This window comes from Triticum urartu, chromosome 2 (assembly GCF_003073215.2).
Source record: "Triticum urartu cultivar G1812 chromosome 2, Tu2.1, whole genome shotgun sequence".
Classification (NCBI taxonomy): Eukaryota; Viridiplantae; Streptophyta; class Magnoliopsida; order Poales; family Poaceae; genus Triticum; species Triticum urartu.
The window spans coordinates 346,365,711-346,379,259 of record NC_053023.1 but is presented as its reverse complement, the minus strand read 5'-3'; positions in this window follow the sequence as shown (position 1 = coordinate 346,379,259).

The following is a 13,549-nucleotide window of genomic DNA, read 5'->3' as shown; positions in this document are numbered from 1 at the left end:
GCGGTGCGGCCGTCTTGCCGCACGGATGGATGCTGAGACGATGCTTGCTGCTCATCCCCCGCTGGGCCGGTGGCGGCATTGACGGGGAATGGCGAGGACGCCCGCCGACAGGAGCCGTCTGGGCGACGCGGGAAGCGAGAGCGGCCCGGCGCTCGGCGCGGGCCCGACGAGCGTCTGACATGGGCGCGATGGTCGGAGGAGAACGGGGCGGTGGAAGACGAATTCCGGGGCACCCCTACCTAGCGCGCCAAATGTCGGATTTCAGGTTCCAGCAGACCCTTGAGGTTCGAACACTAGGGTGCGCGCGGAGATTTCGCCTCCTACCTACCTGCACCCCTCCGCCTCGCTAAGATCTAAGCTATGGAAAGAACAACATGAATGACACAGGGTTTATACTGGTTCGGGCCACCGTTGTGGTGTAATACCCTACTCCAGTGTGTGGTGTGGTGGATTGCCTCTTGGGCTGGCATTGATGAACAATACAAGGAAGAATAGCCTCGCGAGGGTCTGCTCTTGGCTGGGGCGATGAACTGCTGGGAGGAGTTCAGTCACCCTTCTCTCTCTCTCTCTTCTCTTTTTCTCGTCCTTCGTCCCCCCATCCCCCTTGTTCTGTGGGTGGTTGGTCCTATTTATAGAGGCCCTGGTCCTCTTCCCAAATATCGAGCGGGAAGGGAGCCAACAATGGCGGGCTAATTTGAAGGGGGACAACTAGTACTAGCTATCCTCACAAAAATAGTCTTCACCTGCACAAAGCTCTGGTGGTGACGCCGTCTTGGGCTCCACAATGACCTCCGTCTTGCAGTCCTCCTGGTCTTGGTCTTGTTGCACCGAAATGGCAACCTTTGCCTGATGCCTCGGTACTCCGCAGCTGCGCTTGCTACCTTTGCACCAAAGAGGGAAGGAGGACGTTGCGCGGGCTGGCACCCGCCTGGCGCCCTTGGTCGTCATGGCTTGCATCACGAGCACCTCGTGAGGTACCCCGCCTTGATTTCTCCGCCTCCTGGTGAGCCAGCCTGATGAGGCCGTGCCAGAGGAAGCTCCGCTTCATCCGCCCCGCGAGGCTTGGCCCCTCGCGAGGGTCTTGGGTCTGTGTTTGTGAAGATGGGCCGTGCTGGGCCCACCTTTGAGCCACGCCGCAGGCCGCAGGCAGGCAAGTCTGGGGACCCCTGTTCCCAGAACGCCGACAGAGTTGATGGACCCACTTATCTTCCAAGCCTTCCGCCGTTATCGTTATTAGATGGCCTTAAGCCATATTTATTGTATTAAGTTCTCTTTTGAGACACTCGATGTAATAAGTGTGTGATTGCTACTCTACTATAAATTCTCCGAGTACTGTGTGGTGTCAGCATTACTGATCCAGGGATGACACCGGAGCACAGAGATCAGACTGTTTAAGGTCTGGTCGCTACAGAGATGGTATCAGAGCACACGTTGACTATAGGACACGACCACTAAGCTAAAGGACCTAGATCACTATTCACTCTCTTCTCTCCTGACTTCTCATCTTTTCTACTCTTTAGGATGGCGGATGCAAGGAACAAGTTCACACAACCAGATAAAGATACACCCTTTGGACGTCACTTGAAGGAAGTCACTAGATAACTGAACATAGGAGTACCAAGCTTCACGGGAACCTACAACGCCACTTTACCTGAAGAAGAGCGTTGGATGATTCAAGTTCAAGTTCCAGGAAGGACGTTCATGCCAGTCACTGAGGCCATAGAGTTTTCTTTTGATGCACCAACTTGGAGTCTAGGACAGAGCATGGCAGCTCACATCGCCATGGGACGCATTGGAGAAGTTTACCGCAAGGATCTCAAGGATACTATCTACCAGATTTGTGGGCGCCGAGATGAACACTGGGAGATAATCAGCACCAGGAAGGATAGATCAATTGCATCTTTTATCCAGGAGCTAAACCAGCACATTCGACGATAGGAGAACCAGATGTGCGCCAACATGATAGATCTGAAGAAGGCTAAGACTAGAATCAAGGAACTAGAGGAAGAACTCAAGGCTACACGTGAAGATTATGAAGAAGAAATTGAAGTATTGGTGGAGAAGAATGACGACCTGATCAAGAAGATTGGAATATTTATGGGAGGCCCTACGCCAGTAGAGGAAGACGGAGAACCCAAGGAGATTAGCCCGGAATACTACATCATCATCGACGGCACCGATTCGGATCCAGATAGTAGCGATGATGACTATGTTGATGAAGCTGGAGCAGATATCATGGAGTCTGCAACCGAAGAATATTTCTAGTAGACCACCTCATCAGTAGTAGTAGTCCACCATGTAAATATAGTAGTCCGAGCACTTTTGCGATAGATAGATCAATTGTATGCCCTTGTTTGATTGAATGAAGTGAATTATTCGATTTTGCCTCATGAGCATATGGGTAGTGTTTTCTCTTTAGACCCCCTATATTCTTACATCTCATCTTTTCTAAACCCTCAGATGCCTCCGAGACGTGACCCCGGATTTGCCTTTCCACCGGAGCTCACCCAGTTGATCCAGCAGCAGAACACACTGATGCAGTTGCTAGTCCAGAATCAGAATCGGGGGAACAACAACAACAACCCACCACCACCACCACCTGTTGATCACTTAGCCTGTTTTCTTAGGCTGAATCCGCCGTGTTTTCCAGTAGCACCGAGCCGATAGTAGCAGATGATTGGCTCCGCAAGACAGCTAGGGAGTTGACCATAGCAGGATGCACAGATGCGGAGAAGGTGAAGTTTGCCGCACATCAGTTAGAAGGACCCGCAACATCCTGGTGGGAGAATTTCACAGCCACTTACCTAGTCGACACTGTCACATGGGACCAGTTTCAACAAGCTTTTCGTACTGCACATGTTTCATCAGGAGCTATGGCCATGAAGAAGCGTGAGTTTCGCAACTTGCGCCAAGGAGGACGGACAGTTGGCCAGTATGTGGAGGACTTCAGTAAGTTAGCACGTTATGCCCCAGATGACGTCGCTACGGATGCAGCTAAGCAGGAGAAGTTTCTGGAAGGACTGAATGATGAGTTGAGCATGCAGTTGATGGTAGCAACCTTCAACAACTACCAGGAGTTGGTAGATCGTGCTCTTATGATTGAAGGGAAGCAGCAGCAAATTGAGAATCGCAAGAGGAAGTATGGGCAAGGAAAGTATAGTTCAGGAGCTCAGCAGAAGCCACGTTTTACCCCTAGACCGGGAGGACATTTCCAGCATACCCATGGAGGAGGTAGCTCACACAATCACAATGGCACCAGGAATGGTAATGGGAATGGAGGAAGCAACGGCCAGAACCGCACCAACCCATCAACCCCAGCCAAGAAGGACCTGAGCCAAGTCACTTGCTTTAAGTGTTCAAAGACCGGACATTATGCCAATGAGTGCCCTGAAATACAAAATGGAAATGCAATGGAAGTTCTGGGAAGAAGTCGAACCCTTTCAATAGGGGACAGGTGAACCACATTAGCGTGGAGGAGGTTGAAGCTCAGCCTGATGCAGTAATAGGTAAGTTTTTGGTTAAGTCATTTACTGCACTCGTTCTTTTTGATACTGGTGCATCGCATTCATACATCTCAAGGGGATTTGTGGATAAGTACAACCTATCAACCCAAGCCCTTAGGTCACCCATGTTAGTAACCTCGCCTGGAGCAGAGTATGTGGCTAGTCTATGGTGTGATCGGTTACCATTAAGGATTGGTAACTATGTTTTTCCCTCAGACCTAATAGTATTGGAATCACAAGGATTGGATGTGATATTAGGCATGGATTGGTTATCAAAGTATGAAGGGAATATTGAATGTGCTAGTAAGTCAATTTTTCTTACCACACCAGAAGGGAGAAGGATCAAGTATGTATCCCGACATGTGCCGAAGAGGACTCAAGTAAATTGCCTAACAGGAGTTGTGCAGGAGGAAGTACCAGTGGTAAGGGATTTTCCTGATGTATTTCCGGAAGAGTTGCCAGGCATGCCACCGGATAGAGATATTGAGTTTTTGATTGAGCTATTGCCAGGCACAGGGCCAATATCGAAGAGACCATATAGGATGCCAGCAAAGGATTTGGTAGAAATTAAGAAACAGATTAAGGAGTTACTGGATAAGGGATATATTCGCCCAAGTTCTTCGCCTTGGGGATCGCCAGTACTTCTAGTGGAGAAGAAGGATGGATCGTTAAGGATGGTTGTTGATTATCGAGGATTGAACGAAGTAACGATCAAGAACAAGTACCCACTACCAATGATTAATGATCTGTTTGATCGATTGCAAGGAGCTAAGGTATTTTCCAAGATCGATCTGCGATCAGGATACCACCATTTGAAGATTCGAGAATAGGATATTCCAAAGACAGCTTTTACCACTAGGTATGGGCTGTACGAGTATACCATTATGTCATCTGGTCTGACTAACGCACCTTCCTATTTTATGAACATGATGAACAAAGTGTTTATGGAGTTTTTGGATAAGTTCGTCGTAGTGTTCATTGATGATATCCTGGTTTATTCGAAGAATGAAGAGGAGCATAAGGAGCATTTGCATTTGGTACTTGGAAAGCTCAGAGGACATCAACTATATGCCAAGTTCAGCAAATATGAGTTTTGGTTGAAGGAAGTAGGATTTCTCGGACACGTTATATCTGGAGTAGGTATAGCAATAGATCCCGCTAAAGTGGATACCGTGACTAAATGGGAAGCACCGACCACAGTTGGAGAGATCCGGAGTTTTCTTGGACTCGCAGGATACTACCGGAGATTTATTGAAAATTTCTCAAAGATTGCGAAACCTATGATGGAGTTATTAAAGAAAGATACCAAGTTCATATGGATGGAGGAATGTGAGGCTAGTTTCCAGGAGTTGAAGGAACGTTAGGTTACCTCACCAGTGTTGATTTTGCCAGACCAGACCAAAGATTATGAGGTGTATTGCGATGCTTCACGTCGAGGACTTGGAGCAGCGCTTATGCAGGAAGGGAGAGTTGTTTCATATGCCTCAAGACAACTGAAGCCTCATGAGTTGAATTATGCTACACATGATTTGGAGTTAGCAGCCGTAGTGCAAGCTTTGAAAACATGGAGGCATTTCCTCATTGGAAACCATTGTGAGGTGTACACGGATCATAAGAGTTTGAAGTACATTTTCACACAGAAGGAGTTGATTCTCAGACAAAGGAGATGGTTGGAACTCATCAAGGATTATGATATGAAATTGCATTATCACCCTGGAAAGGCTAATGTAGTAGCAGACGCATTAAGTCGTAAGAGCCATGTCAATACGTTAATGACGGGAGAAATGCCCAAGGAGTTAGCAGAAAATCTTCGTGAACTATGTTTGGAAATAGTTCCGAGAGGCTATGTAGCAGCATTGGAGATTCAGTCAACTTTGATGGATAAAATCAGAGAAGCCCAAAAGACCGACAAAGAGATTTCCGCCATTAAGGAAAAATTGAGCAAAGGAAAAGCTAAAGGATTTCGTGAGGATGAACACGATACCCAATGGTTTGAAGACCGCGTTTACGCGCCCAATGACCCGGAGATCAGGAAGTTGATTTTGCAAGAGGCCCACGATTCACCATATTCGATTCACCCAGGAAATACCAAGATGTATTTGGATTTGAAGGATATTTTCTGGTGGACTGGAATGAAGAAGGATATTGCGGAGTATGTAGCAGTTTGTGATGTATGTCAGAGAGTAAAGGCAGAGCATCAGAAGCCAGCAGGATTGTTACAACCATTGCCGATACCCGAATGGAAGTGGGATAAGCTAGGCATGGATTTTATCACGGGATTGCCCAGGACTCGTTCAGGCTATGACTCGATTTGGGTTGTAGTCGATCGGTTGACGAAAGTAGCTCATTTCATCCCAGTAAAGACCACTTACACCAGTGCTAAGCTGGCAAAGATATACATGACCAGGATCGTATGTCTGCATGGAGTTCCAAGGAGTATCGTATCAGATAGAGGAACCCAGTTTACCTCAAAGTTCTGGAAGCAGTTGAACGAAACTTTGGGTACCAGGCTAGAATTCAGTACAGCTTTTCATCCACAGACAGATGGACAGACCGAGAGAGTCAATCAGATTTTGGAGGATATGCTGAGAGCTTGTGTGCTAGATTAGGATCTAGTTGGGACGATAATTTGCCATATGCAGAGTTCTCTTACAACAACAGTTACCAAACCAGTTTGAAGATGGCCCCTTTCGAAGCATTGTACGGAAGGAGGTGCAGGACACCGTTGTCATGGGACGAAGTTGGAGATCGCCAGTTGTTTGGACCTGACTTGATTAAAGAGTCTGAACAGAAGGCGAAGTTGATTCACGATAGGCTCAAGGTAGCCCAGTCCAGACAGAAAGGTTATGCAGATTCTAAACGCAAGGAGATAGTTTATGAAGTTGGAGATAGAGCTTATCTTCGCGTATCTCCACTTCGGGGAACAAACGTTTTGGAGTTAAAGGGAAGTTAGCACCACGATTTGTAGGACCATATCGAGTTTTGGAGCGTATGGGAGAAGTGGCCAACAAGTTGGAATTTCCTGAAGGATTGTCAGGAGTTCATGATGTGTTCCACGTTTCCCAGTTGAAGAAGTGTCATGCGGAGATAGCTGACATACCGTTGAGAGACACAGTGCCCTTAGAAACTATTCAGTTGGATAACGATTTGACCTACGAGGAGAAGCCAATTAAGATCCTCGAGTTTGCCAGCCGAGTTACTCGCAGCAAGGTTATCAAGATTTGCAAAGTTCAGTGGAGCCACCACACAGGGGATGAAGCCACCTGGGAACGAGAGGAAGATTTGCTCAAGGACCACCCTCACCTATTTTCTAGCCAACCCGAATCTCGAGGGCGAGATTCATCTTAAGGAGGGGTAGGTTTGTAACATCCCAAATCTTCAATTTGGAATGTTATACATTAGATCATCAATGCATATCATATTTTATTTTGCATTTGGTTGATCCTAGAAATTCTACGCAACTCAATGACCCACGGAGAGAGTTGGGGATTTCGTTATTTTCATATTTGAGTTCTCTCAAATTTTGAGAATAGGATCATTTGATTTTATTTATTTTATTGTCAATTATTTCTATTACAAAAATATGAGAGAGGGAATAAAATGACTTTCCAAAAATAAAGAAATATTGAGGATTTAATAATAAAATCAAATAAGATTTTATTTCGGAGTTTTTCGGTGTTTTATTTGAATTTAGGAAAAATGTGCGTTTTTCAAAATTGCACTCAGGTCCCAAATAAATGTTCACCTTGTGCGGCTTGATTTTAGAAGCCCGTGAAAATTTATTTCGGAATTTTTGGAGTCTGTTTAGTATTTCTTTTTATTTTTCTTCCGAGCGGAATAATTAAAAAAAATGCGAACCGACTTAACGGGCCGTGTCCGACCTGGACACCGACCCGGGAGGCCTTTATAAGCCGGGGGGGGGGGAGCCAGCCGTGCCCAGCCACCCGCGCCCCCAAACCCCAGCCCGCGCGCCCCGCCCTAGCCGCCGCCGCCGCCGTCGTCGTCCGCCGCTGCCGTCGTCGTCCGCCGCCGCCGTCGTCGTCCGCCGCCGCCGTCGCCGGATCCTGCCGCCGAGGTTCGCCGCCGCCTCATTTTCCGTCCCGTCATAAAAAAAGAAAAAAAATATCGGCGTTCGTCGTTTTTATTTTTCTTGGATTAAATCCGTGATTTTTCTGATCGCGTTTCCTGATCCGTTTTTCGTTTTAGTATAACTTTTCGCTCGTTTATCGGAATCAGGAGATTCAAGCGCCTAGAGTTTCGTCTCGAAACCCTCTATCCATTTAACCAACTTAAACAAGTTTTTGCTACTGTAAAATTTGCCCTAGATCCAGATTTGTATAACGAAGTTGTTTTCTTTCGCCGTTTGACTTTGTTGCTTCATTCGATTTGATTCTTTTTACCAACCGGAGTTCTTAAGTTGAACCTTCTGGTTAGATCTCTTATTTGAGTTTTACCTGTGCATTAGATGAGTACTTATTGTATGCTTGTTTGTTTGTCTGCGATAGAATACCCAGAGTGCGCCGCTTGTTACTTCGAATCTCTAGGTTTCGCGGATCATCAGCAAGGCAAGTAACACTTTGATCATACCTTTTCTACTACCCAGTTTTATTGCATTAGATCAACCCTCACACATTGCATGATTAGGATCTAATTAAATTGTGGGATGGGAAGTAGATGAGGTAGTACCTATTACCTGTTTATTATCAAACCTTTGGGAGTTACTTCTACGTTTGCTTATTATGCCATGTTATGCTAGTAGACGTGGATTGGGTGAGTGATATCCATGACAGATGTGAGTTTGTTAATTAATGGTTTATCTAAGGTGGCAACTTAAACACACAGCTGGGTGGATTGAGGCACCTGGGTATTCCAGGACTTGCCTGTTTTCTTTCGGACCGCCACCTAGGCTCAAAGGGATCATGAGACTATTCATACTAGAAACTTCCGTGTGCAGCCACAAGCTATTATGGGCTCTAGCATAGTTGACTAAGTCATGCGAACTCTTACAGTGGTAGACTAGCAGATGTAGGGGATGTAGGTTGGTACGGTCTACCCGATCTTAAGGTGCTAGCGCTTCTGAAAGACTATGTCTCGGTCACCTGTCTTCTCAAACACCATGTAGTGCGAGAAACCAAACGGAGGCAATCGAGTCTTGTGGGGAAAAGTGCGCAAACCTCTGCAGAGTGTAATAAACTAATCATGGTTAGCCGTGTCCCCGGTTATGGACATCTTGACTATCTAGTACCTGGATTTTCATGTGAATCTCAACATGTTACTCTAAATTAATTTTGTTGGGTTATGTTTAATGATGATGCTTAATTGGGATTGAGAATGCTGTCAACCATTCTCAATGTTTAAAAACTACCATGATAGTAAATAAATTTATTCCTTTGAAGTAGGGAAAAATTAGCTTTACGCAAAACTGTAACCATAGAGCTTTCCACCAGCCAAATATGCATATAGTATAGCTGTTTCATTCCATTACTCTCTATGTGTTACCTTGCCAGCATATTCCATGTGCTGACCCGTTTCGGGCTGCAACGTTAATGTTGCAGACTTTTCTAACGATGATTAAGGAGTTTTTAGGTCGTGGTTCTATACTCAGTGATGCCATTGGAGTTTGTCGGATTTCGGGTTCTGGCAGACCCTTGAGGTTCAAACACTGGGGTGCGCGCGGAGATTTCGCCTCCTACCTACCTGCACCCCTCCGCCTCGCTAAGATCTAAGCTATGGAAAGAACAACACGAATGACACATGGTTTATACTGGTTCGGGCCACCGTTGTGGTGTAATACCCTACTCCAGTGTGTGGTGTGGTGGATTGCCTCTTGGGCTGGCATTGATGAACAATACAAGGAAGAACAGCCTCGCGAGGGTATGCTCTTGGCTGGGGCGATGAACTGCTGGGAGGAGTTCAGTCACCCTTCTCTCTCTCCCTCTCTCTCTTCTCTTTTTCTCGTCCTTCGTCCCCCCGTCCCCCTTGTTCTGTGGGTGGTTGGTCCTATTTATAGAGGCCCTAGTCCTCTTCCCAAATATAGAGCGGGAAGGGAGCCAACAATGGCGGGCTAATTTGAAGGGGGACAACTAGTACTAGCTATCCTGAAAAAAGTAGTCTTCGCCTGCACAAAGCTCTGGTGGTGATGCCGTCTTGGGCTCCACAATGACCTTCGTCTTGCAGTCCTCCTGGTCTTGGTCTTTTTGCACCGAAATGGCAACCTTTGCCTGATGCCTCGGTACTCCGCGGCTACGCTTGCTCCCTTTGCACCAAAGAGGGAAGGAGGACGCTGCGCAGGCTGGCACCCGCCTGGCGCCCTTGGTCGTCATGGCTTGCGTCACGGGCACCTCGTGAGGTACCCCGCCTTGATTTCTCCGCCTCCTCGTGAGCCAGCCTGATGAGGCCGTGCCTGAGGAAGCTCCGCGTCATCCGCCCCGCGAGGCTTGGCCCCTCGCGAGGGTCTTGGGTCTGTGTTGGTGAAGATGGGCTGTGCTGGGCCCCCCTTTGAGCCACGCCGCAGGCCGCAGGCAGGCAAGTCTGGGGACCCCTGTTCCCAGAACGCCGACAGTAGCCCCCGGGCCCAAGGCGCGCCCGGACTTGGCTGTGCAGGGAGGCGGAAGGGCAAGGGCGAAGCTCCGCGGGCCCTAACAGCCTGCGCCCTTGGGCGCCGCGTGGCGGTTGATTGGACGTGGGCGCCTCCACTTCCCCACGGTGCCTCGGCAACTGCACGGATTGGACAAGTCCCTGCATGCAAAGCGGGTCATGATTACCTGCGATCGTCGAGGTCGACGGTTGGCCTTCGACGGCTATAAGTACGAAACGACGCGCGCCCTTCCAGTTCATCCCCCTTGCTTCTCCTTCTTCCCGGTCCTTGCTCCGTCTTGCTGCGATGGCTTCGATCCGCCGGTTCTCGACGGCAGAGAAGGGAAAGGCTCCCCAAGAGGAACCTGACCCGCTCCCGCCGAAGAAACGGCTCGTCCCCCGTGGCCCGGACGAGGGGGCCCATCAGGTGGTGCCGAGGCCTTGGTGCGAGCGGGCACCGCTGGGGTTCCCGCTTCCCTTGTATGCCCACATCGAGGTCCCTGAAGGAGCTGATGCTGATCGCCACGGGCGGCGCCGCCGTCGGCGTCGACGGGTCACGAAGGTGTGGGTCGTCCCCCCTGGGGTCCACACCGAGGGCTCCTCCCGAGAGCTCGTGCTCCACGTCGCCATGCCTCCTCAGTCTTGGATCCGCCTTCCTCCCTTCTTCACCTCCATCGTCCACAACCATAAACGGTTGGCTGCTCAGATTCAGAGTACGGCTTTTGTCGTTTGAGAGCAACCCACCTCGAAGCATTTGAGAGAGAATTCCTTGTGAGGATAAAGCCCTAACCACCCAGAGCCAAAGAGAATTAGGCATCACTTAAGTCTTCTTGTCTGTGTGATCTGAAGACTTATTACACTTGAGGACTGTGCATCCTCCAGCCGGTTAGGCGTCGCGTTCTGAGCATCCAAGAGACATTGTGGATTGCCGGTGAACGAAGTCTGTGAAGGTTTGGGAGTCTACCTTGAAGACTTACCAGAGTGATTGGGCGAGGTCTGTGTGACCTTAGCTCAAGGGGAATACGGTGAGGACTGGGTGTCCTGAGCTGCGTGTTCAGGACTGGGTGTCCGGGACTGTGTGTCCTACGGTTTAAATACCTAGCCGCCCTAACCAGACGTACAGTTGTCACAGCAACTAGAACTGGTCCAACAAATCATTGTCTTCAGCGAGTCACTGGTTTCATCTTCCCTTCCCTTTACTTACTGTTACTCCTTGTGAAGTCATTGTATGTTCGCACTATCTTTTGTCTTCACTGAGTGACTGCGTGTTCTGTGTGGCTTCACAATATATTCCTACCTGATCCTTACTACATTGCTGCTATTAGTCATTGTGCTTTCACTCTATTGAATACTTGACTATGGTTTGCCTAGTGTAGTCTACCTTCCGCTGCAGGGTAATAGGTTTATTTCTATCGTTTGTCTTCATAACTTCCACGTTTTGAAGACTTTCATAAAAATCGCCTATTCACCCCCCCTCTAGTCGATATAACGCACTTTCAATTGGTATCAGAGCAAGGTGCTCCCTTGTTCTGTGTGATTCGATTTAACCACCTGGAGTTTTAGCTATGTCGACTGCAGGGATAATTAAAGTCTCCGCTTCGTGCCCCGTCTTCGATGGAACTGAATATCCCTACTAGAAGAATAAGATGCGCATGCATCTTGAATCCATTGACGTCGACCTATGGTATGTCGTCAAGAACGGCGTTCCCAAGGCTGGAGAAGGTGTCACTGCTGCTGATGTCAAGAAGTTCGTTCAACTGGACTCTACTACCAAGAATATCATCTGTGGTCATCTGAACAAAGGACAGTATGGCCGTGTGAGTGCTTTGGAAACATCTAAGCTGGTATGGGACTGGCTCTCCAAGGTCAATGAAGGCGTCTCAACCCAGAGAGATCAGAGAATCAGTGTCCTTCGCAACCTCTTCAACCGCTTCAAGCAAAATGACAATGAGAATGCCTAGCTCACATTTGACCGACTCACTGACATCACAAATGAGGTTCAAGCCCTCGGCGCTACTGAGATCACCAAACATGAAGTCGTCAAGACACTACTGAGATCACTTGATAGTTCATTTGACACCCTAGCCCTGATGATTCAAGAACGTCCTGATTTCAAGACACTCGATCTGTCTGACATACTTGAGAGGCTCAACACACATGAGTTTCAGCTTTCTGAGAAAAGAGATATCTACGGTCCAAACTATGGGCGAACTCGTGCCTTGAAGGCAAAAGCTGTCTCCTCATCTGAAGAAGAATCTAACAGCAGTTCGGATAATCCTGAAGACATTGGAAGGGAACTTGCTATGCTTGTGAAGAAGTTCCAAAAATTCACCAAGAATAAAGGTTTCAGAAACTCTTCCCGATCAAGCTCAAGGAATGATGAAGCTTCTGCTCACGACTACAAGAAGAAAACATGTCACAAGTGCAAGAAACCTGGCCACTTCATCTCTGAGTGTCCACAGTGGGACAATGAGAACAAAAAGAAGAAGAAGAGCAAGGAATATGACTCTGACGACAAGAAGAAGAAGAAATACTCAAAGTCTTCTTCCAAGTCTTCCTCAAAGTCTTCATCACACAAGAAGAGCTCATCTGGCAAGGCACATGCGTTTGTTGGCAAGGAAATGGATTCAGAGGAGGAGTCCTCTTCTGAGGAGGCAGAGGTGGAGTCTGAGGAGGAGTCTGATTCAGGCGTCGCAAGTCTGGATACAACATACATTGCCAAGTTCATCTTCAACACTGAAGACAATGACTTCATCACCGACACCGATGCAAATGACAAGGACTACTCCGCTTCTACCTACTGCTTCATGGCACGCGGTGCCAAGGTAAACACACGCACTACTCACTATCAAACATCTAGTGACGATGACTCTGATTGTGGTTCAAAACCCAGCTACAAAACACTTGCTAAAATTGCAACTGAACAACAGAAAGCTATGGAACATATTCAAAAACTGTTAGACAGAAGCGATGATCTGTTAGGTGCTGAAATGACTCGATCTGAATCCTTAATTGAAGACATAAAAAATCTTCACGTTAAGTATGAGGAACTTGAAAGTCGTCATGAAACTCTCTCAACAACTCATGAAAAGCTTTCCTATGATTATCTTTAAAGGAAGCAAGATCTTGAGAAATTGAGAGCGGCTCATGAAGATCTTCAAAAGGAAAACGAGTCACTTCGTGCCAAACAGATCAGTTCCGCTCAGGAAGGATTTGAACCACCATGTCTTAAATGCATTGAGCGTGATAATGCTACTTCTGTTGCTGAATGTTCTACTGCTACTACTGTTGCAATATCTTCAACTGTTGATGTGGTAACTAACCCCTCTGCTGAGGATACCACTGCTATTGCTGATGAGAATGCTAGATTGAAGACATTGCTTGAAACAGGGATGTACAAAAGTCTTAAAGGGCATCACACACTATGTGATGTCCTCAAAAAGTAGACTCTGAACCGAAACCCGAGGAAA